Source organism: Macrobrachium rosenbergii, chromosome 53, assembly GCF_040412425.1.
Source record: "Macrobrachium rosenbergii isolate ZJJX-2024 chromosome 53, ASM4041242v1, whole genome shotgun sequence".
Taxonomy (NCBI): domain Eukaryota; kingdom Metazoa; phylum Arthropoda; class Malacostraca; order Decapoda; family Palaemonidae; genus Macrobrachium; species Macrobrachium rosenbergii.
Window position 1 is genome coordinate 18,252,898 of NC_089793.1, and position 24,926 is coordinate 18,277,823.

At 33.5% G+C, this 24,926-nt stretch overlaps 1 protein-coding gene and 1 long non-coding RNA gene across 4 annotated transcripts in view; one reads left to right on the top strand and one right to left on the bottom strand.

Annotated features, from left to right (window-relative positions):
• The window catches only part of LOC136834332 (uncharacterized), a 151,544-nt gene extending 141,542 nt beyond the window's left edge, over window positions 1-10,002 (top strand). For both annotated transcript variants that reach the window (XR_010851745.1, XR_010851746.1), the window contains exon 4: window positions 9,718-10,002. This is a non-coding gene — a long non-coding RNA (uncharacterized lncRNA). The remainder of the gene's footprint in view (window positions 1-9,717) is intronic.
• The window catches only part of LOC136834330 (homeobox protein aristaless-like), a 389,926-nt gene that overhangs the window by 332,055 nt on the left and 32,945 nt on the right, over window positions 1-24,926 (bottom strand). For both annotated transcript variants that reach the window (XM_067096828.1, XM_067096827.1), the window contains exon 2: window positions 3,231-3,311. The gene's annotated coding sequence lies outside the window, so the exon portion shown is untranslated. The remainder of the gene's footprint in view (window positions 1-3,230; window positions 3,312-24,926) is intronic.

Sequence of the window (24,926 nt, forward strand, 5' to 3'; positions counted from 1 at the left end):
TTAGCTGTACGTTTTGTCACTGCTCTTTTGCCAAAGACTAATGATGACATTGTCTCTATGTTTTTATTTCGTCTCCGTTTTAACCGTTGGCTTTGGAGTACAATGCGCAGGTCTGAGTAGCAAGTATTGTTCACTTAACTTATATCAATCTTACAAGTGTACTTGTCATATCAAAAATGATAGCCATATATAAAAAAAAATTTTACATTCTATCGTGCCTTTAATATATAAAGCACATTATGTTGATCCAGTACACGTCCTTGTTTTAGGCTCTGAGAAGTTCCTTATCTTAGAATCTGTTGAACACAGTAACAAATAAGTATATACATGAAAATTGCGTTTTATAAAGAACTGTTTCCTGACTACAGCAAATGAAGGTCAATTAGTCACCAACCTGTAAATACAATGCTACGCAGACTGAAAACTGAAAGTCGCTTGAATTCAGAGGACATAAGGACACACATGGGTATTTTCAGGTAAGCTTCATACCATGGCCCAGATTTGACACCATTCATACCAAGACCTAGATGGGACAACTTTCTCAGAGAGAGAGAGAGAGAGAGAGAGAGAGTATAGCTAAAACTGTTTAATATTAAATATACTAGCCCTTGGGAGTAACTTACGCCAGGGGGAAGTGTAATTAATAAATGCATCTCCCCCGATCAAGAATCAAACTTGAGCTTTTGGTTTAGAACGTCAATAAACAGTCGACTCTGCCCCCCTTGGCTATTTCATAGCTCGACTTGGCAGCCGACGCTGAAGTCGACTTTTTATCACCGTATCTAAACCAAAGGCCTAGGTTCGAATCTTGGCCGTGGAAGATTCAATTACCAATTATAATTCCCACTGGGTTAAAAGTTACTATCAAGGTATAGCGAATTTGATACAGTTTGAAACTACAACTGAAGCTTCATATTTAGAATACAAAACGCCAAACGTGTAAAAGTGACAAAAATTCTATATACTATATATGTATATCTTCTTCTTCTTTTAACGTGCTTTTATTCCCATTTTTTGTGGGTAAGCACGACAGCCTCTTTTGAGGGCTTTTTGATTTGGCTTTGGGGTAGACCTGCCATGTGTCTCGATCAGCTGCCTGCCTGACATCGCTAGACCCCGGTACGTATATTTCATGTATCATACCCGACCCAATCTTTCTTCCCAGCAGCGAAGTTATTGCGCGGGTATGGCGAGAGTTCGAGACGTGTGAAGATGTTTGTTATGTTTTTTGAAGGTGTTGTAGTGGCTTTGTTTGTGTGTGTATTTAGTCTCGTAACATCCATTTGCTTTTAAGCAAACCTATCCGTTGATTACATATATAATCCCGGGATGTCTGCACGGATAGCAAAGTGTTCGCCTCTCTGATCAGCCGGCTGCAGGTTTGACCCGCGCCACAGACCTCTCGAAGTCCGAAGCTGCTGCTGTAACCGACTGAGCCATCGAGGCTCTATATACTATATATGTATATATATATATTTATATTATATATATATATAGATATATATATATATATATATATATATATATATATATATATATATATCTATATATATATATGAGAAACTAAAAAAATTGGACACTCTTCCCAAAGGGAGTGAATGACCCATTCTCAACGCTGACAGATTATACGTATCATGAGGAACGTAAATCATGGATGAATGCTAATGTGAGTATATAAGAGAGAGAGAGAGAGAGAGAGAGAGAGAGAGAGAGAGAGAGAGAGAGAGTGCAATCATCGATGACTGCGGTAATATAAAAGAAATATCGAGGAAACATCTACACCAATTTCGGCGAGGCAGAAAATGTAGAGGAAAATGATGACTACGTTTACGAACTATACCAATTTGTTTCTACTTAGTCCTACCGAAAAGTACATAAAATATATCCCAAAATATGAGGAACATTCCAAACAAGTATGGATAACTCGGGGATAAACTTTTCATATCTGAGGCGTAGAAAAGCTTATGAATAAGAAACCAAATACCTAATTATTTAGAAGTTTTAGCAACTAATAGAAAACCAAGAGAGATTTGGGAAATAAAATGACAAAAACATCTGTGCCCTATGTGCAACGAGCCTGGTGTTATGATCAATGGAAAGGACGATTCTTCTGAATGATAACCAAAGTTATAACTTCAACAATCAAACTTTCAATTCCGACTTTGAAACTATGTGAGCGAGGATGCTGTGTGGATGCGCTAGGTTTGGATGAAACCCTGATGGACCTCTTGTTTATTCTCCAATTTTCACAGAACATTTTGGTAGGAATTATACTACAGGACGTGACTGTATAAGCTAAGTATTGGTGTTTGTATCACTAATATGTATTTCTAAACCATTAGAACATATGCGGAATGATGAATGATCAGTTAAAAGTGAATACATGTTTTGTTATTCTGTTTACCTCTAATACTCAACTCCTGAATAGTTAACTCCATTTTCTAGTATTTAGAAACATGTATTTTGCTATGACAAGAATTCCACATGAATATTGCATGAGCAGTGAGTCAAGATGAGTAAAAATAAGTCTAAAATTAATTCAATGACTTTGAATTTCTGCTTTTCATCCTAAAACCTTCTTCACTGATTCATTCTAGAATGAATAAACATGACTCATAAGTAATGCCTTAGGAACGCATGAGTACTGGATGAGCAGTGAATGATGGCGAGTGAGATATTTTACACAAACTTTTAATGATTTCACATTTTTCGTTTTACACCTTAAGCCTTGTGCACTCTTCAACTACATCATTCATGAATAATGAATACATGAGTAATCATGAGTAATGGTCAATATGAGAGTTATAGTGTAACTCACATATTGGAATCAGTATTCATTGACTCAGTACTCATATAACTCTACATATTGACTCAGTACTCATGTAACTCTCATATTGACTCAGTACTCATGCATTCATTATTCATGAATGATGTCGTTGAAGAGTGCACAAGAAGCAGGTGTAAAGTGAAAAATGCGAAAATCAAATAGTTGTGAAACATTTCCTCGCCATAAACCATTACTCACCCAGTATGTAAAACCTAAAGTAATATAAAGTCATAGTTATTATTCTAGAATAAAGACATTATCTGGGCTTTTTTAATTATTGACCTTAGGCGTTGAATAACTTAAAAGCTTGAAAATGCCAACAAAATTATTCTGCAGTTTATGAAGAATAGTATAATTACAGAAAATGTGTTGTTGAAAAAACTAATATTCCTTTAATACTCACCATCTCCAGGAGGCGATAAAGGCATTTTAATTTTGGGAGCCCAAACAAGTCTTTTGCCATCCATAAGCAGTGGGGTGGAACCTGCCAAGCAGTGATTCAAGATAAATGTTTCGTGAAAGTATTGATTTCGGACATATAATTTTTCAGTATACATGTAGGCACTGTTTTGTTCTAGTATTAACCTCAATGCTAGAAAAATGCATGAACATTAAGACATGTAATAAATAAGGTGAAACGTGTACAGAACGAAGAAAGGAAAGGAGAGAGAGGAGAACAAGGGAATAAAGGAGAAATGGAATACATAAAGATAATACGAGAGAGAGAGAGAGAGAGAGAGAGAGAGAGAGAGAGAGAGAGAGAGAGAGAGAGAGAGAGAGAGAGAATCTTACACAAGGAACGTGCCCCATCATCTATCCATTCTTTGATATAACTTTTTCTTAGGTGAAAGCTTTTATCAAACTAGTCACACTCGAGTTCACTTACGGTCCCAGAAGTCTAATTTTCATCATGATAACCTATAATTGCCCTCGGCAAATTATCTTCTACAGCACACGTCTTTAAAAGCTATCTTATGGCATATATATCAGTTATACCATATAATTTTCTAGAGTTCGTGTCTGCCAAGGGCAACTTATTCCGTCTGTTTTTGAGCTTATCCCAAAATCTTATACCACGAACCTGATCCACATATTAACCCTATTGTCTAACCACACGCAGCTTCTCACCTTTCATTTATCATGATAAGTATATTGCCTTACTAACCAAATTCCTCTCATACCACACATTCGTTATACTAAGTGAGGTTACGCCCATAAAGTTCTTGTGTTGACATAGACATTCGCCGGACCGCCCAACTCACACTTTCGCCACAGCTCAGCAACATTACACAAGTAATTCCGTTGATTCCAGACTTTCTGTCGTCGCTGAAGCTTATAATTACTTCATATCCTCAACAATCACTTTCCCATGCGTTAAATTTGCATTAACCTTCTCCACTCTTGCATCATTCATATATACATATATATATATTTATATATATACATATATATATGTATATATATATATATATATATATATATATATATATATATATATATATATTTATTCTTCACTCTTGCATCACTATATATACATATATATATATATATATATATATATATATATATATATATATATATACATACATATATATATGTATATATATATATGAATATATATATTATATATATATATATATATATATATATATATATATATATATCCCTCTATGAATATAAATTTCTTATATATATATAATATATATGTGTATATATATTAGGTTCTATTATTAAATTTGCAGTTAAAATCATCCTTCCATTGGGTTGGCACTGCCCTTGGAAGGACTGTAAGACTTATTCATATACTGTAATGATTCTAAAAAGACTCATCTACCGTCTCACTTGCACCTGATAAAGCAGTCCTCATTGCCGACAAGTGATCCTCAATGCTGATTCAAGTAAGTCACGCAAAAACCTTGCCGTTAGTAAAATATTATCCCACCAGCACTTCGGCCAAACAGTGAAAATACGCCATTGATAAGCGAACACACACACTATGATCCTCGGTTCACAACTTCAGCAAGAAAATCAAATCCTCGTAGATATTCTTATATATATATATATATATATATATATATAAATTTATATACACATACATATATACATATGTATATGTATAACCTTAAACTGGAAGCATAGAGGAACTGTTATCATTAACTGTCTGCGTATTATGAGCAAAGTGAGTAGGACTGAAGGAGCAAGATGCGCAAAGGTATGAAACAGTTAAAATGTTAGTGTAGGTGAAAAGAAGACATCGCGTTTTGGGAATGTTTGATCATGTGGAGAAAATGGAAGACGCGGTGTTGGTGAAAAGATTATATAATTTTGAGGGAGGAGAGAGATATGTCGAGAAAGCTGGATAGACTGGGAGGAAATTCTGGAAAGGGTTTTATCATCCAGGAGTTCGTGTACGATTGAGATGACTGACATTTTGAAGATGAGGCTAAACACTGCTTCCTCAGTTAAAACATGAATTTAGTAGAGACTTATTTTGTTATTTTTCTGTATCCATTCCTTATCGAGGGAAATGGATACCTGTGGCATGTACATATGTATGTATGTAGTATGTATATATGTATATATGTATATATATATATATATATATATATATATATATATATATATATATATATATATATATATATATATATAGATATATATGAATGTGTGCTATACACTCACACACATCGGGGGAAATGGATACCTGTGACACACACACACACACACATATATATACATATATATATATATATATATATATATATATATATATATATATATATATATATATATATGCCACAGGTATCCATTTCCCTCGATGTGTATCCATTTGTATGTGTATAGCATACATTCATAAATATCTGTCTATCTATATATGTATATATTATACTGTACATACAGACATGCGTACATACACAAACACACAGACATATATATATATACATATATATATATATATATATATATATATATATATATATATATATATATATATATATATATATCCCCAAAGCGTGTCATAGAAAATGAAAATACCTCCTATGCCGGATCGTAATGGAAATTAATAACTTCTGAATAGCGGATAAACTGTGGTGATAAAAACACTATAATCTCTGAAGCTGGGTTTTGATACCGGTGACAGGTAACACTCTGACCATTTCATTATCGTAAGAGATTCCAGGAAAATCTTCCGTAACCGTAATGGTATGTTTCCAGTTAGGGTACAGTCCAGAATGATTTGTACATTTTTTTCTCCTTCTTCCTTGTTCTTTCAATCCTTTTTTTCAATTACAAAGATGGAGAAGTGAACGTCATTGATTTACAGGTCAGCCTGTGGCTACCATTGAAGTCGTTGAGGGGGCTGCCCAGTTATTATTGGATGACAGGTAGTCAGTTTACCATGACCATTACACTACCCTAGAATGGAAATGATTAAAGTACGTACATATGAAAAAATCTGACCAGGTTTTAATAGTTTTAATGCTTTTCTTCAGTCTATGCTAATCAGTTACTGGATTTCTGTAATAAAATACCTTAGCAGGGTACAAACGTTTTGGTATTTTAATTTAAATATTTAACCGTATTTTCTGTCACAGATTTTCAAGCTTACTGGATCCGTCACAGATTTTCAGGTTTACTGGAGAGTTAAATATTCAATAACAGACCAATGTAATAGTTAAGAACAGAACCAAGTATGATTTTTTGTCACATGAAATAATCAAAACTTACTCTCCTCTTCTCGATGACAAGTATGTGCATTGATATCCGCAACTGTATTTACCGCTGTTGCATATACACTTAACATGCCACAGATGGTCGTTGTTGTCGCTATAGATAGAAAAATGTCCTTCAAGGCCTACACCAGCTTAATAATGGTACAAATCGCAGAATGGCTGTCTAGGTTAATCGAGGGTTAGATTCATTTTAGGTAGGCTATTCTGAAAGGGCGTAGCTCAAATACAATATCAATAAATAGTTTATTTTCTCTATGGTTCCCAGTTCCATCTAGGCAGAAATTCAGTTTATCGCAGAGCAAATGCCTTATTAGTGGAACCACCAAGGGTTATCTAATGAATCGGCAATGCTTTGCATTCTGTGGAGGTTTACCAAGATATTTAACAAGTCATTGGTGCCTCCAGATTTGTTCCCTGTTATAATACTTTCAATTCTGGTGCGATGGTAATAAACTCATCAACCAGTGGATGCATTTGCAGTACCATTAAAACACGGTCGACCATCTCTGCACTTCACAGAGATATAGAAAAACAGCCCTGAAGTGATAAGGGTATTCTTAGGGAGCGAAAGTTACGAGTACATAATGAGCTAAGATTTGACCCTCTGGTCTTATACTGGCCAAGGTTATTTCCTTTACCATGTAAAAGCTTCTTCTGACTACATGGTACCTCCTGCATGCTATTCTGTAGTGTCTACTGGCCACGAACTAGTAGCAACAATAACAAAAAATCAGGTGCGCTGTACTTTTACCAAAAGATGCAAATGGAATGTGGAAAAAACCCTACCTTCCACAACGAACCGTGAGACCGGCGAGACGAGAAAGGAAATGCTGTTAGTTACACAGTACTGTAACCAATGCCATTGAAATAATAGTTTCATATAATATTGCTCAAGATTAGCTTACAGCGCCTTTTTCAACAAGTATTGCTAAAACTCGTGCATGCTTCTGTATTATTAAGAAAAAATGTAACTTTTGAAAGCTATGTAAGCTACATATTTCTTGAAAATACGATGAATGTTATGTATTCCTGCATAGCTCAGACTCTTGCTACTACTTCTGCTACCAACGCTCATTAGGGATTAAGAAAATTTGGAATGTCTTGTAAAAAAAAAAAAATGAAACATTCTGCCCCATTACCTGGTCTTGCATAGCTTACGGGGCAGAAAGTCCATTTTTTTTTTATAATATATTACAGATTAATTCTTACTTCGAATTGTGAAAATGTCCCATAAAGTGGAAATAAAAGTAAACTATAAAAAAAAGTATTTTGTAGTTTTCCCTAGGCTAGTACCTTTACCATCGCCGGACAACAAAAACCGCCGAAAATGATCAAGGTATAGGGTCTCTTATTAGGAAGGTGATGGACTGGGCTCTCGCATGCAGCTTCCACGTCAGTGGGAAGGGAGAGATCGGGATGACCTCCCATATGTTCAGATTCGTCCTGCCCTCTAAACCCAATACAGGTAATAATTTCCAAGGGCCAATTTTCTTGTTACGGTTACCTGCATTGGTGTGGCCTCTCAGGAGATTCTCCTCACGGGTAATTCGACAGGAACACAACCAGCGCTTGGAAACCACGCAACCCGGTCTAATAGATAGGAAGGATTCTGGAGTCAATGGAAGTGGAAATAATTTCGTTTTGTTAACTGAAAACGTATTATATGGTCAAGGGAATGATGAAGGTGATAGTCTTCAAAGGAATTTCTCATTCCTTTCTCACGCATAAATAAGCACCAACATAAATTCGTGTTTGGGCGCGCGCACGAAACACACATGCGCACACACACACAGATATAGATATATATATATATATATATATATATATATATATATATATATATATATATATATATATATATATCCTATTCCCCTAAAAAGGAGGGGCTCAGATGACACGACAATAATTACTCCAACATTCTTATTTTAGCTGCTGAACCGTATGTTTATCTTGCACACACTTTCTACCATCCTGGATACTAAGGCCCTTCCTTTCCATTGTCTCTTTCACCCCCGCTATCTAACACTTCCTAAGTTATGCTCTCCTAATTCCTCCTGACATTTTGATTTGTACACTAAACTCACGAATGCAGTGCATTCAGCAAGCTTTGTTAATCTTCTTGCGTGTTGCTAGAATACGCAGATGATAAAGTTTTACAATATCATCGGCGTATTCTAACGTGACAAACATAGAGTATGCGGAAGATGATATTAAAATCAGCAACACACTCCAGAATTTACAAGTTTGCGTAATAGAATGCATCATATATTTAAAGAGATGGGACTCAAGTTAATCTAAGCAAAAGCAGAAGTACAGAGTCCAGAGTATTCACATAGGGATCAAATGACACTAGATGGAAAAAGGATTAATAAAGTTGCATCTTCTAAATATTACAATGACATTCAGTGCAGGTTCTCTTCAATTAGAATCTAGTCGAAGAGTAAAATAGTTAACTCAAACAATGGGCTGGTTGACATGGATTGTGAAATCAAAGAGACTAAAATTGCATTAAGTAACTCATCAGTACTGCCATAAGGACATAAACATACACCCGCAATAAGGGGTGGATTCAGAGAAAAAGCACCATAAAAGTCAATTCCATATTCAAATTTGGATGGTGTATAATATATATATATATATATATATATATATATATATATATATATATATATATATATATATATATATATATATATATATATATATATATATATATATATATATATATATATATATATATATATATATATATAAAACTCAGGGATAATAATAAAAATAATAATAACAACAACAACAACAACAATAATAATAATAATAATAATAATAATATAATAATAATAGCACCAAACGTATATATATCATTATCGGTACAGACTAAATCAGATGTGAAAAAGCTGATTGTGCATGGTAATTTAAAAGTCACTTTTAAATATAAGATATAATTACACAACGGATAATGTACGTAATTCTCCACAACTTACTAATCACAAACAAGCCAACATACGCGCTGAGTCAGCATAGACGCAGACATACACTCTAACATAATTACATTTTCCAGAGAGTGAAAGTCTTGCATCCTATTCTTAGAGAACATGCACACGAACGAAACATCCAAATGAAGCGTATGCTGTAATCTTTTTTCTTTTTTTTTTCCAGCTGATGGCGAACCCCGAGGCACCTGGAAAGTAGAGAGAGGGCAGTCGCCTTTCCATACGAAGGGGAGCCACTTGCAGTAGCCTTCCAGAGCGTCTGGCCTCCTTTGTCTAGTGGGAATGAGTACATGATGGAACGATTATGGGCATCCCATAAATCTCGTCCCTTTTAAATGTCTGATTAACCTGTTGATGGATGCTGGTGGAAACGACGAAGGTGGTCGCGGCCATAGTTATAAGGCGTTAATCTTTTATATATTAGATGTATCAACATAAAAGAATAACTTTGTTCTTTGTTCATTTATCTTCCTTAATCTGTTTACAATGAAAATGAAAAGGAAACAAGTTAGCTCACACAGTTTTAATGAGCCAAATGCATTTAAAATGCGTGGTAGAAGGCTTATTTCTTAAGCCTTTAATCATTTAGTGGCTTGGTGAAAATAAATTTGCCCGTTTTTACACAACATGAATTGAAGTCATTTGACTAATTTGGATTTTATACTCCGTGTTTACAAACAGGCTTTTTCTTATATATATATATATATATATATATATATATATATATATATATATATATATATATATATATATATATATATATATATATATATATATATATATATATATATATATATATATACACGGATGTAATTGTAATAACTCCAATCCAGTACCCAATTAGCATATCGGTTTCTTTACAACTTTTGGATACGCTTATCACTACAATGCTTAAAATCCAAATGCAAGAATATGAAGCAATTCTGACAATCGTAGCAAGATTCGAACCCATATTCGGATGTTCTGAACGAGGTCACGTTACACACCTGACCACGAGAAGAAATCAAGCTAAGAAGGCATTGTAATTATTACAATTACAGACAGACACAAGCACACACACACAAGAGAGAGAGAGAGAGAGAGAGAGAGAGAGAGAGAGAGAGAGAGAGAGAGAGAGAGAGAGAGAGAGAGAGTGCTTCGCCAGACACCTTTTCCCGCAACAGGGGTGGCTCCAGAAGTCTCACCAAGGATATTTGGGATGAGGTTGCTGCCACATGACAATGCTTCTTCTCTTGCGATTCAGGATAGACTACTAGACCTACTAGAAATGACATGCTTCATTTGCTCTGCTACCTTCAGAGCTAAGCAGAGGCATTCTAAAACTAACATTCTATGGTCCATAGCACTACTTTGTAAAGGTAAGTAGTAGCTACAAGATTTAATCTCCTCTTTGTCCAAAAACCGAACTACTTTGTAAAGGTCAGTAGTAGTTACATGATTTAATCTCCTTATTCTCTTTATCCAAAAACCAAATTTAAAATCATCTGCCCTTCTGGTTTCCCTCCTCCCCTGTCTTTCATTATAATGAAGTAAAACTATTTCTCGAGCTGAAATTTTTTCTGATGGTATTACCTCCATGGTTCCTCACTGTTCCTCCTTTTCACATTACCCCAAAAAAGCATATCTATAGTTCATGTTAAAATTTCTTAATTGTCCAGCCTATTTCCAAAAGAGAGAATTCCTACTTCATTTTGATATAAAACTCATGAGTCTCACGCCTTCTCTCTGGTCATCACTATAGATTCTAAACCTTTGCTGTTGTTGGCAAAAAGACTTGTGAGTCTTGCTTAAGGCCCTGTTGGCCAAGCTCTCTACTTAAAACTTTATTCCCCAATGCACAGCCAATATAATTTTCTCGTTAGACCAGTTCATTCCTGTTATTGTTGATGTTGCTACATCTGGCCCTTTCCATGCCTCTGGTAGTGTTCCTCATGGATTTGTTCTTTTTCCTACCTACTTGCAAGGACTTTTCTCAATCTCATTTAATTTTTTAATATTCCAGAGGCTGCCTTTTCTCCAGTCTCTTGCTTCAGTTGAAAATCGTGTTTGAAAATCAGAATAAAGCCCCTCCCATTTGTAGGTATTTAGGCTTAGAAGGGAACAGTGAAATTTCTTGGAAGGATAACATTATGGGACAAACTAGGTCTGCTTTTGGATGTTGCACACGTTTCTTGAGATGGACCTTCTAATTTATGTGGAACTTACCAGCCCTTGTATAAAGGAATGTACTGTACAGAGTTGGGTGAGGGGTTTTCCATTTGATAGTTTGTCTTAGAATCCCTTCATCTCTCCTGTGAGAACGCCAAGCTCAGCATTTTCCTTTTTTTTTTTTTACTTAGATTTGCTTAGATATTGCTATTGATAATTTGCTCATTTCCCATCTTCACATTGTACAAGCCAGGTTTCACAATTCCTCACAAACTGTGCGTGAAGGCTGTGAACTCATGGATTAGCTGCCATTCACTTCTAGACCGTGGCATTATTTATATATATATATATATATATATATATATATATATATATATATATATATATATATATATATATATATATATATATATATATATATATATATATATATATATATATATATATATATATATGTTTATATATACATATATATGTGTGTGTGTGTGTGTGTGTGTCTTCTGAATATGCATCCAACTCTGATCTATACGCCAAGGCTAATGCCCATGTTACTGAATCCGGTCTATGGCACTGTTGTAAATGAAATTGTCTATAATTCCGATGAAATGGAAGCCATAAAGTACTGACTTATTTTTTTTCTAGTGCTGATTTTTAACTTTTTTTTTCTTAACATGATGAAAAATACTGTCAGGTGGCAGCTGCGAGATCACTAATATTACCATATGGTGAGACCTGTTGCGCCGAGATCCAGGATCTTGTTTACCATCACCAGTCAATGTAAGAATAAAAATCAACATAAATATTATGACACATAAAACGATACCATATATATATATATATATATATTATATATATATATATATATATATACATATACATACATACATATATATATATATATATATATATATATATATATATATATATATACATATACATATATATATATATATATATATATATATATATGGGAGAGAGAGAGAGAGAGTTAGAGAGAGAGAGAGAGAGAGAGAGCAGAGAGAGAGAGAGAGAGAGAGAGATGCATATGTGTGTGTTTGTGAGTGTGCCATGTGTGTGTTTCATCTGCATGGAAAAACCTCCGAATATATAACCACCTTCCATATCCTGCAGTTTCAAACTTCTGGCTAGGTTATTGGAATCTTACCCATAGGATGATGGCTCATAAAAGAGTCTGTAATTGAGATGAAAGGGAGGGCATAAGGAAGTGCCCCGTAATTTTTCCTAGCGTATCTTTTTCCCTTTTTTTTCCTTTGAATGACACAGCATGAAATCCGAGCGGTCCACTCAGGTTAGTCATCGCAATTCTGGTAAGCCGACAGCGATAGTGCCCTTCGCCCGCCGCCGCCCCCCATCTCTCATCCCAACCACAGTTCAACATTTACGTCTTATCAACATTTTCTTGCATTCCTTATTTATTTATCTATTTTTTTACCTATCTGTCTATCTATCTATATATCTATCTACAGTTAATATATATACATATATATACTGCATATATATATATATATATATATATATATATATATATATATATATATATATATATATATATATATATATATATATATATATATATAGATATACATATGTATGCACACACACACACACACATATATATATATATATATATATATATATATATAATAAATATATATATATATATACATATATATATATATATATATATATATATATATATATATATATATATATATAGAGGGTATTGTAGCTATTACAATTACATACGTAGCAGGTTGAAATTGACCAGTAGATTTTATATATCTAATTTCAGCCTTAAAAGCAATAAAAACGATTGCCCATTGGGTTACAAGGGTGAGGATGGGTCTATTAAAGCTCCAATACATATATCTGAATTTGTCAGGTATTTGTATGTATGAGCGGCAATAGACTTCAGGTCGGCAACGTGACCTCGTTGTGATACTCTGGATGAGGGTTTAAATCCTGCTACCAAACACCAGAATTACTCCATATTTCTTGCATTTGGACTTAGGCTTTTTAGTCACAAACGTATCCAAAAAATATGTTAAGAATTCCAGAAGTTACGGGGGATTTGTGACTTTTACATTTATATAAGTATCTGGTTGAAAGTGACCAGTAGATTCATATATATATATATATATATATATATATATATATATATATATATATACATACAGTATATATATATATTTATATAATGTGTTAATAATTCCAAGTTGAGAGGACTTTGTGACTGTTACAATTATATGCGTACTGGTAAAAAGTGACCAGTAGATATATATATATATATATATATATATATATATATATATATATATATATATAAATATATATATATATATATATATATATATATATATATATATATATATAGAGAGAGAGAGAGAGAGAGAGAGAGAGAGAGAGAGAGAGAGAGAGAGAGAGAGAGAGAGAGAGAGGCGGGGGGGGGGGGAGAACGATATGGCAACCGCACCACCAACTTTTGGTATATACAGTAACCCAACGTGAGTGCTTGTGCTGAATGGCGAGGTGCTCAACTTACATTTGCCAGGTATATGGATCGCTCTAGGTCTAGTGACCATCAATCCACCCAGCTGCAAATGGGTACTAGTGTCTAATAGGGTTTAAAAAATGGAGTTGGGCTAGCAACCTCACTCATAAAGCCTTCAGGCACCAGCCCCTCCATAGAGGAGAATCGTATGGTAAAAAAGAAAAACATATACATTATATATTTGTCGGTGTGCGTGTACACTGAAAAGCTTCTTGGTATACCCCCACCTTTCTTCTGTAGTTTAAAACTACCACGTTATTGGAATCCCACCCATAGTATGATAGCACATAAAATAGCCTATCATTGAGATGAAGGGGAAGCCAGAAGGAAATACCCTATAATTTTCCCTTGGTATATCTTTTTACCCTTTTTTTTCTCCATCAATGATACAGCAACAAATCCAACGGGTCCGCCCAAGCTTGTCGAACACCTTGCCGTTTAGCTTATTAGTCTAGCAGCCAAAGGAGATATCATCGCCACACATGAGTTAAGCACCGGTGATTCAGGCTTACTATTCCCATATAAAAGTACTGAGCTTATTTTTTTCTGACATTTGTTCCTTCTGGTGTCTGGTAGGACTTGACTTTATCATGACTGACGGAGTTACAGCAAATCAAATGGGACCACCTCAGGAAAAGTGACTTAGGGGCCTATGATTATATGGCATTAATGACAAATCTGTCTCTCTTTGCACGTGTACCTTGAAATTAGCCTTTGATGAAGTTTTGATGGAATTCCCTCACACAGCTGAAACGTAAGCGAAAAATATTTTTACGAAAAAGGAGAATCATACGGCTGTAGCCAGCGTTATCAGATGTAAAATAACTCATTTTTTATTCTAGTTCTTCAACCTGAATGCGAATTTATTCCCTGTCTAGTATCTAAGGTATTAAGTGACTAAAATCGTACTTCAATAATATTTACTTCTTATCAAATATATGACGTACTTGAATAACATTTGCCTCTTAGTCTATAAAAAGAGAACAAGGAGGGTGGGCTATATTTCCCAAAGATTCAGAATCCATATATCAAATTAAGCTGTTCCCTCCTTCCCTCGGGTATTTTGGGGAGACGTAAGCTGCACTTTCCTTGTGATCTTATATCAAGGTTATATCTCTCTTCTGCCCTAATTCAGGGGCATCTTGTGGTAACATAATCCCAGCGCAAAAAAAACCATCACACTGGTTATCCACGTCGGGGGAAATATGCTTCAAAATCTTCTCTCCATTTTTTCTTGTTTCGTTCTTTTTAGTTTTTTGTAAAAGAAAACATTGTGCTACCATTGTCTGTCCGTCCGGCACTTTTTCTGTCCGCCTCAGCTCTTAAAATTACTGAGGCTAGAGGCTGCAAATTGATGAGTTGATCATCCACCCCTCCAATCATCAAACATACAGAATTTGCAGACCTCTATCTTCAGTAGTTTTATTTTATTTAAAGGACAAAGTTGGCCATAATTGTGCTTCTGGCAACGACAAAGATAGGCCACCACCAGTACGTGGTTAAAGTTTCATGGGCCATGGCTCATACAGTATTATAACAAGACCACCCGGAAGATAGACCTGTTATAGGTAATTTTTGATTATACGCTTTAGCGGCTGTACAGAAAACTCAATAGCGCCGAAGAAACTTCGATGCAATTTTTATTTCATTGGTTGAATAGATTTAGAATCTGTCGATGATCTGGATCTTTTTGTTCCATCAGTCCCGTTTTTTCTTTTCGTTTTTATATTTTAATTACTCTTATTAACCTCTCATTTGCAATTCTCACTTACGATCAGCATCCGCCACTCTCTGGTTATTAATTTTTTTAAGCTTTCTTTCCATTGACACTCGAATATTTTCCACTGCCTCAAAGATGCTACTCGATACTCTTATTCCAAGCCGTACTTTGTTGTAAATGTATTAAACAATTTCCTAGGATGTTAGCCACGGTAAAAACTTCATTTTTCACCAAATTACATAATGCAAAATTTTGCCTCTCTTACTACTGAAGTCTCTTACTGGAATGTATACCGACCAGTTAATTTATTTTAGGGAGGCAAACACTTTTACTACGTGATGAATCATTGGCTGTTCTAATATTTTATGGCAAAAGACTTTCTCTCTCTCTCGACCCAACAGAAGGATATCCCTATTCAGACGTCGTAGACTAGATAAGATGACAAAAAATTTCAGGAAAATAATGAACGCCTATTCCCACGAGGGGATAGCATTTACCCTCGGTCCCTCGCCAACCATAATACCATCACTTACGACAAAAAAGTGGTTTTGAAGACTTCTGATAGGAAGCTGAAGTCTGACGGGCAGGCACTCAGTGTTCAGAGGATATATACTTTGGAGCTCGAGAAAGATTTTGCATTTCTATTAGGGAATCATGGATGGTCTGGACTTAATTATTCGAATCAAAATACAGGACTAATGTTTCTAGTTTTAGTGGCATCACTGAACGATTCTGTAAGATATCCTTACAATATATTTTCATAGGCCTTTCGTCAAAGTGGAACCAAGTGGTTGTCGAGTGATGAACTGGCCTTTTTTTGAATATAGATTTTAAGGACGGCGTTATATTTCCGAGGAAATATAACTAACTACTGTAAATTTTCAGTACAGTGAAAGGCGTTTTTGAACTTAATTAAGTGAACCCAAAGATTGGTGGAAAATTGGGGTTTTGTCAAGACAAACGACGAACCATAAATCTTACATAAAACTCACACTAAACTCAAAGGACCCAGAAATTAAGGCGATACAAGGGTTGACTATTTATAGAAGAATATAAATGTAAGTTGAGAACACAGCATAAAAAACGGAATATGAAATAGTAAAGAAAAGCATCTTTGATCTTTGATATGGCCGAAGCATAAACACTCCAATATATTGTCTTTCCTATTTAACCCCAAATTTGGCTGCATAGCAAGCAAAGGAAAATGTCAACTATCAATCACTTAGGGCCCTTCTAACAAAAAAAGGAAAGGGTGAGAAAAATATCTGTAACATATTCATTTGGTCTTGGAGAACACAAAACACTCACCCTTTTGCTTTGATGGCTCAATAAAATCCAGGTAAAAATATAAGGTGAATACTTAGGTCAAATTCAAAACATACTATTGAAATGTAACTTTGAAATCTATTTCTAAGAATAGGGCTTCTGAGTAAAAGAGTGGAAGACATCTATAACCGATTCAATATATTGCCCGAAAAATTATGGTCATTACAGACATGAAAAAAATGACTGCTTCTTGCATATGACCCAACAACTCTTCACAGAGAAATCGTTTCCAGGGAGACTGGGTTGTTTATCCTGTCTCCTTGTCGCTTTGCACGAGGTACACTTATCATAGTATGCATTTTCTTTATTAAGGTATAGCTTCATCTACATAATTATCCGGTTTCTCTATCTATAAAATTTTAATTTCCAAGGGCGCTGCCAACTGAAGACCTATAGATTTAGTCCCAATGTGCCAGAAATTTATTTCTGTTCCTCAGTGCAATTATGTTTGATTATCTCATCATATTCACTCCAGTGGATAATTCCAGATACAACGCATCAATTGGGTCACTGCCAGGAAGGAGGGTTGCAAAACTCGCCAGTATACCAGCAGTATGCCTGTCAGGTAAAGCCTGAGTACAGTGTTGCCAGATTCCAACTTATTTTATGACTTATGTGGTTTAGTTGGTAGCTCCTAAGTCTTCAAAGAAAGAGCTGAGTTCTGGATCCTGATGAGTCTGGGATATATATATAAATATATATGTGTATGTGTATGTATGTATGTGTATATATATATATATATATAACATATATATATATATATATATATATATATATATATATACATATATATATATATATATATATATATTTATTTATATATATATATATAACTTTTTTCAAGATTTATAAAAAAAACTTTTTATACACTAGTCTCTGTTGATGCCTTCCTTGATTGATTCACTAGTATAGTCATTTTCCTCGTCAAAAAGGATAATCAAGTAAGTTTTATGAATATACTAATAAATGTACACTCATTAATTCACAGGAAATTAAGACGTATCCCAGCGCAAAAACAAGTTTCCCCCCTAAACCTTAGCACCTGTCAATAACTTTATATATAAGTAGAGGCACCAGTATTCAAAAAGACCATCACTTCTATCCCCAGGATTACTAAACAAAAACAAAGCAAAAAGCCTCACAATTCCTATAGAGAAATAAAATGCAAAACATAAAAATCAACCGAAATGCAAAACCGTAAGAAAAGGAAAACATAGGGAATTCGAAAATAACACATGAAAATGGTGAACACTACATAAAAAATGAATGTGACATAAATTCAATAACAGTACGTACATAACTAACGAAATAACTTGAACAAAATATTTTGATTTCGAAAAATTTTATAAAGTTTTTTATGTATCTTATATTCAAATTTCCATGAAATGATAAATACTTCATTGTTAAGTGCTCTTTCCGTTTTCTAAGTTGATTAGAAATCATATCTTCTGGAAACATATTTCATTATTGTTTATACACTCTACAATGCTTCAGTTTAATATATAACACACACACACACACACACACACACACACACACACACACACATATATATATATATATATATATATATATATATATATATATATATGAATGAATGAATTTTATCACATCACCGTGATTCATATACAAAGATTAAGTTAAAAACGTCCTTTAATATCCAATTCGCTCTAACTCGGATATAACATATTTTCATATATGTTATGTTGAAGGATTTTTTTAGCTGATAATAAGTTCGTCGTCTCGTGGGCTTGAACCACGGAAGACAAGAAACCAGGACTACAGTACAGCGCATTAAACCACACAGCCATCAATATATATATATATATATATATATATATATATATATATATATATATATATATATATATATATATATATATATATATATATATATATATATATAAATAAATAACCTTAAAATTATTAGGAAAAACAGAAATTCGTTAACATTACCAAAAAATAAAAAAAAAACTATCAAGGGAAATAAACAAACAAAGAAATATTTCATCATAGAAGTCTAAATAAACGAACTGAACAGTAAACAAGCATCCTAGCAAGCGGTAATAAAGCAATAATTGCTGACAAAGAGGAACATTCTAAGTTTTTTTCTTATTTTATATTATACGCTTGGTCAAAATAAAAGGTGATTAACACGATCCTTTATTCCGTCATCATTTCGGATAATTGCAGAACGAAATTCAGTCTTTCAGGAGGGTGGGGTCCGGGCGGTGGGGAACAAAGAAGTGGGGTTGTGGGGTTGGGGGTTAGAGGATGTAGCTGGGGTGATAAAAACCCCGCTGGGCCAGGTATTGTTCCAGCAAGAAACCCCCTCACAGCTAATCAGCGAGCAGGGGAGAATTGGCATCTCGCGACCAATAGGTTATTGGACACAGCTTTGGTGGTGTGATTACATGGTCTAAATTGGCCATAATTAAGACTCTTGCCATTAAATTAGCTGAATCATTAACCATAGCAAATTCGCCCAAGCATTCCGCCAACGTGTGCAACAGAAAATCAAAGGAAGAATTCAATGATAAAAGAAAAGTATTATTTTTTTTTCAACTTTGTTTGCAGTGGTTGTTTTTTTTTTGTTTCTTTGTTTTCCTGTTGTTATCAGTTCTTTTTTCTTGCCACACAGATAGTTCGTTGTGCTTGAACTGATTCCGTTAGGTTAATATGTGATACCGAGATTCTACTGTCCATTATCCTGTGGGGTCTCTGCAATCTCTGAATCATTACTTATTATGAGAGAGAGAGAGAGAGAGAGAGAGAGAGAGAGAGAGAGAGAGAGAGAGAGAGAGAGAGAGAGAGAATCCTGACTGCTAATATTTTTGGGGTCCACATAAAATAAATGAAAATATATGAAAATTTTTTTATAGCACACCCTTATTAACATTATACCCGTGAACAAGATTTCTTCCACAAAAAAAAAAAAAAAAAAAATACGAATTGACGAGTCAGAACATCTTTACCTTTTGCATAAAATAACTAGGCTATTCTCTTAATTTTCCCAGTTCTTCATCTGTGGTGATTTATTTTATTTTTGTAATTTAATTTTATTCTTTATTATTGATTTGTTGCAAAATTATTCACGAAATACGAATAGTTCAGACGATAAAGTCACATTCTTTAGAGGCGACACAAACAAACTGTTTTTGATGTTCGGGCATTGATACTAGCAAATGTAGCAATACAATAATTACACTCGTTCAGCGTGACTAAAAATATTCTTTAAAAGCGCAGTCTGAGTCTTTCATTTTCAATATAATTTACTGATGAAAACTAACTTTCCAGTTATTTTGTGTTTGGCCCTTATTTTTCTTTATTCTTTTCTTCACTCCAGTATGGGAATATATATATATATATATATATATATATATATATATATATATATATATATATATATATATATATATATATACTATATATATATATATATATATATATATATATATATATATATATATATATATATATATATATATATATATGGCTAAGAAATCTTAAATTCAACTGCACTTCAGTCTATTTCATCCTTTGCAAACACAGACAGCTGACTTCGACAGTTCAGTCTTTATCGATGCTTATGTATAAAAGGTTTTCCAATATTTATACTGCAACAGGTTGACAATAAAATCCTACTTCTCTCTCTCTCTCTCTCTCTCTCTCTCTCTCTCTCTCTCTCTCTCTCTCTCTCTCTCTCTCTCTCCCCCCCCCAAACCCTGCACCCTCGGTAAAGGAATGCTATCCGATATTTAGCGGTTGCTCATGGACATTACTATTTTGTCTCATAAATTGCCTAAAGCTATTTACTTTATACCGAATGTAGTATGTTCAATGAGAGCTGAACATTCTGTTTACTATATGCCAAAGGTAATATTTAGAATATCTGCTTGTGAATGACCGAATTTGATATGGTAATTAAAAAAAGTTTGATGTTAATACTGAATTTAATGCCTTTATAAATATTTTCAGAACAAAAAGGTATTTATAAAATCCTACCCTCGCACACATACTAGCTATATATATATATATATATATATATATATATATATATATATATATATATATATATATATATATATATATATATATAATATATATATATACATTTCTGTATACACACAGACATATATATGTATACATACATACACACACACACACACACACACACACACATATATATATATATATATATATATATATATATATATATATATATATATATATATGAAGGTTCACCACAAGGATGAGAAAATTAAAAACTATGTGCAGAGTACTTTCGTGTATTTTTCACACATTTTAAAGGTACACTGTACAGTGGATCTTGGAAATGTTTAAAAGTATACGAAAGTGCACGGTACTGAGTTTTCCATTTTCTCATCCTTGTGGCAAACCTTCACACACACACAAACACACACACACACACACACACACACATACATATATATATATATATATATATATATATATATATATATATATATATATTTATAACATGGAAAAATGCAAATTCAACTCATTTCCCAGTAGGCTCAAATTTAAAATCAGGAATCTGCCTACCCAATTCCACGGAATTTGTTTGCCCAAGTTCACTGCAGGCAGGCCGTGCAGAATTAGTTTAGTGGGTAACGATAAAGCGTTCTATTTCAGACTGTCACGGACTCTCCTCGCTTATTGATAAAATTGCACTGTTCTGATCTATATATTTCACTGTACTTAAATGCACATACATCTACGTTGAGGTGGTCAGTGTTTAACAACTCTTTCGATGGAAGTAGCAGTGATCTTTTAAAAATAAGTTGTTCAAAATTTGGCGATTTCTTAGACATGTAGATTAAATACTGGTTTATGTCTAGTCATTATCCATGGCCAGAGAACATTTAATTGATAGAAGACAATTAGGTATAGGACTCCAGAATTAATTTATAATTGCCTTTCCATTCAAAAATGAAATGAAAAGCAATTATGTTTATACAGTCGCCTTAACTTTAAATAATTTACAAAGAATGTGTCTCTGGACTTAGAACTGCCCAATCAATGAGCTATTTTTCTCTTAATTCTTTTTAATAATATATGGAATTATGTGCATCACATCTATTTACTATTATGGGGAGAATCTAAACTTTAGTACTGAAACAAGATCAATTACTCCACCTTCAGTGATTTCTTTTAGATGCACAATAAAGTTTCAAGTCTAGTTCTTCTTTATAGTTAAAGAAGTTTTAAGAATTACTGTACAGCAGAGATGTATTCATAACGTTCAGATAAAAAATATCTCACGTATCAAAATAATTCTGTTTATGCAGTCATTTTCATCCTGCATAATTTACAGAAAATTTGTATCCCTGGTCTAGCAACCCCTTATATATGAGCTATTTTCCTGTTAATGTTTAATAACATTAAATTAACCTCCGAGTTCCAAGCTTTGATATAAAAAAAAACCTTCACCACCTTCAAATTAACTTACTAATACCTCGGAGTTCTAAGCTTTGATATAAAAAAACCTGTCAGCACCTTAAAAGCAAAATTAACGCTATCAGAGTTTTTCGCCGACTCAGAAACTTTTTAGGCGGAAAAGTGCGAGAGATGTCATACTGGAAAAATAATTACCTATAATACAGCAGTCTTAGTATGCAGAAATGTACGAAAATAGAGGATCTTCAAAGAGAGACAGAAGTAAAGACGAGAAGAGAAAGAGTGGAGAAGTAAATCTCTCTCTCTCTCTCTCTCTCTCTCTCTCTCTCTCTCTCTAAGGAAAACATTAAGTAATAGGTGCTGTATGTATAAAAATATTTTCTCAGAATTGCTCTTGACATTCTGTTCGCCGCTGAAGCACTACCCTGGGTTGTGTCCAGATTTAGAATATGAAAATATTTGAGGCCGAAATCCCCTGGAGATGTAAATACAAACTCCACGGATATTCCAGATACAAATGAGTGAATCCTACTTAAAAAAAAAAAGTGACCGAGGTTCGAAAAGTTTTTATATATTAATTGAAATGCATCAATATAAACTAGATTAGATATATTAAAAATTTGTTTATGTAAATTCTCTCCGTAAATTTACATAAACATTAGCAGATGTTTCAGAATATGCTTCAAATACGCCATGAAAAAAAGCCTAAAGGCAAATGGAATATTTCAGATGTGAATTAGTTCATTATGTCCAAAATATAAACAAAACCCACTTAAATGTCAATGTACATCGTTGTCAGCCAAGTGTGTACGATACCAAAAAACAAGTCAAATTGAATAGAAAACAAAACATAAGCAAGGCATCTGAAAAGGTAGAATGTGCAGCCATATTAAACCTCAAAACATCAAAGTAAAGAGGAATGCTTACGTCATGATCAAAATACAGTGTTTAATGTATCAATATTTTAGATCACGTTAAAACTGTATTTGGACGAGAGATTTTTATTTTTAGAAAAGTGTTTTTCAATATCTTCGAAGTAAAATGAAAATACGTTCCCGAAAGTTTGTAAAGTTGTTTGGAAAGTTCCTGAGTTGAATTTTTTGGGAAATTAACGCGTTTGAGGCCACATTCTTACAAGGATGTGAGGTTTGAAAATATTCTCCCAGTATAATTCCCCATAGGTTTTAAACGTGTCTCAGTAAATATTTCTATATGAATGATGTTGCAAATTTACCTAAAGAGAATTAAAAATATTTTTAAACTCTCCTACATAAATATTAAAATTTATTTGTACTTTAAAGGTGTATCACACTACATTCATGAATGGGCATATCTTTTAAGAAATTAATTATGAGATAACTTCAGTAATATATAAAAACCTAATTTTTTGCAATGATTGAGTCCATATTCATGCAAGGATATAAATATCGTGTTAAAATCAGCCGGAAATTACATACTTGTGCGTGATAAATGAAAGCAGGTGCGTCCGACGCTTTGGACGTCAACTTCCTCGTGACGGTCATAAAAAAGAGCAGTAACTGAATTTCTTTTATGTGGGGCACAGCAATAGCAATAGTAATAGCAAATAAAAGTAAGATCGTTTGCAACATCTTCAATACTACTACTACTACAGCTACTACTGCTACTAATAATAATAATAAATATTTGCGCTGGTAAACATAACAACAACAACAGTGACAACATGCAACGTTCATATCAAAGCACTCAATTCTATTCTTGAAACGCACGCAGGATGAAAGACATCTTTATGTTCTTTGAGCTCTCTCTGTGGCACGTGAGGCCATTTTAGCATTTTGTCTCTGACAGCCCAAGGCACTAGCCCAGATTCTTTGGGTATGGTGTTACAGTATTTGACTTATGCATATGTATGTTTTACAGCATGATGATATATATATATATATATATATATATATATATATATATATATATATATATATTTATATACATACACACACACATATATATATATATATATATTTTTTTTATATACATATATATATACACACATTTATATACATATGTGTATATATATATACATACATATATAAGATATGACATGCAACAATATATTTATATATATATATATATATATATATATATATATATATATATATATATATATATATATATATATATATAGTATAATATCGATGTTACCAAACAAATT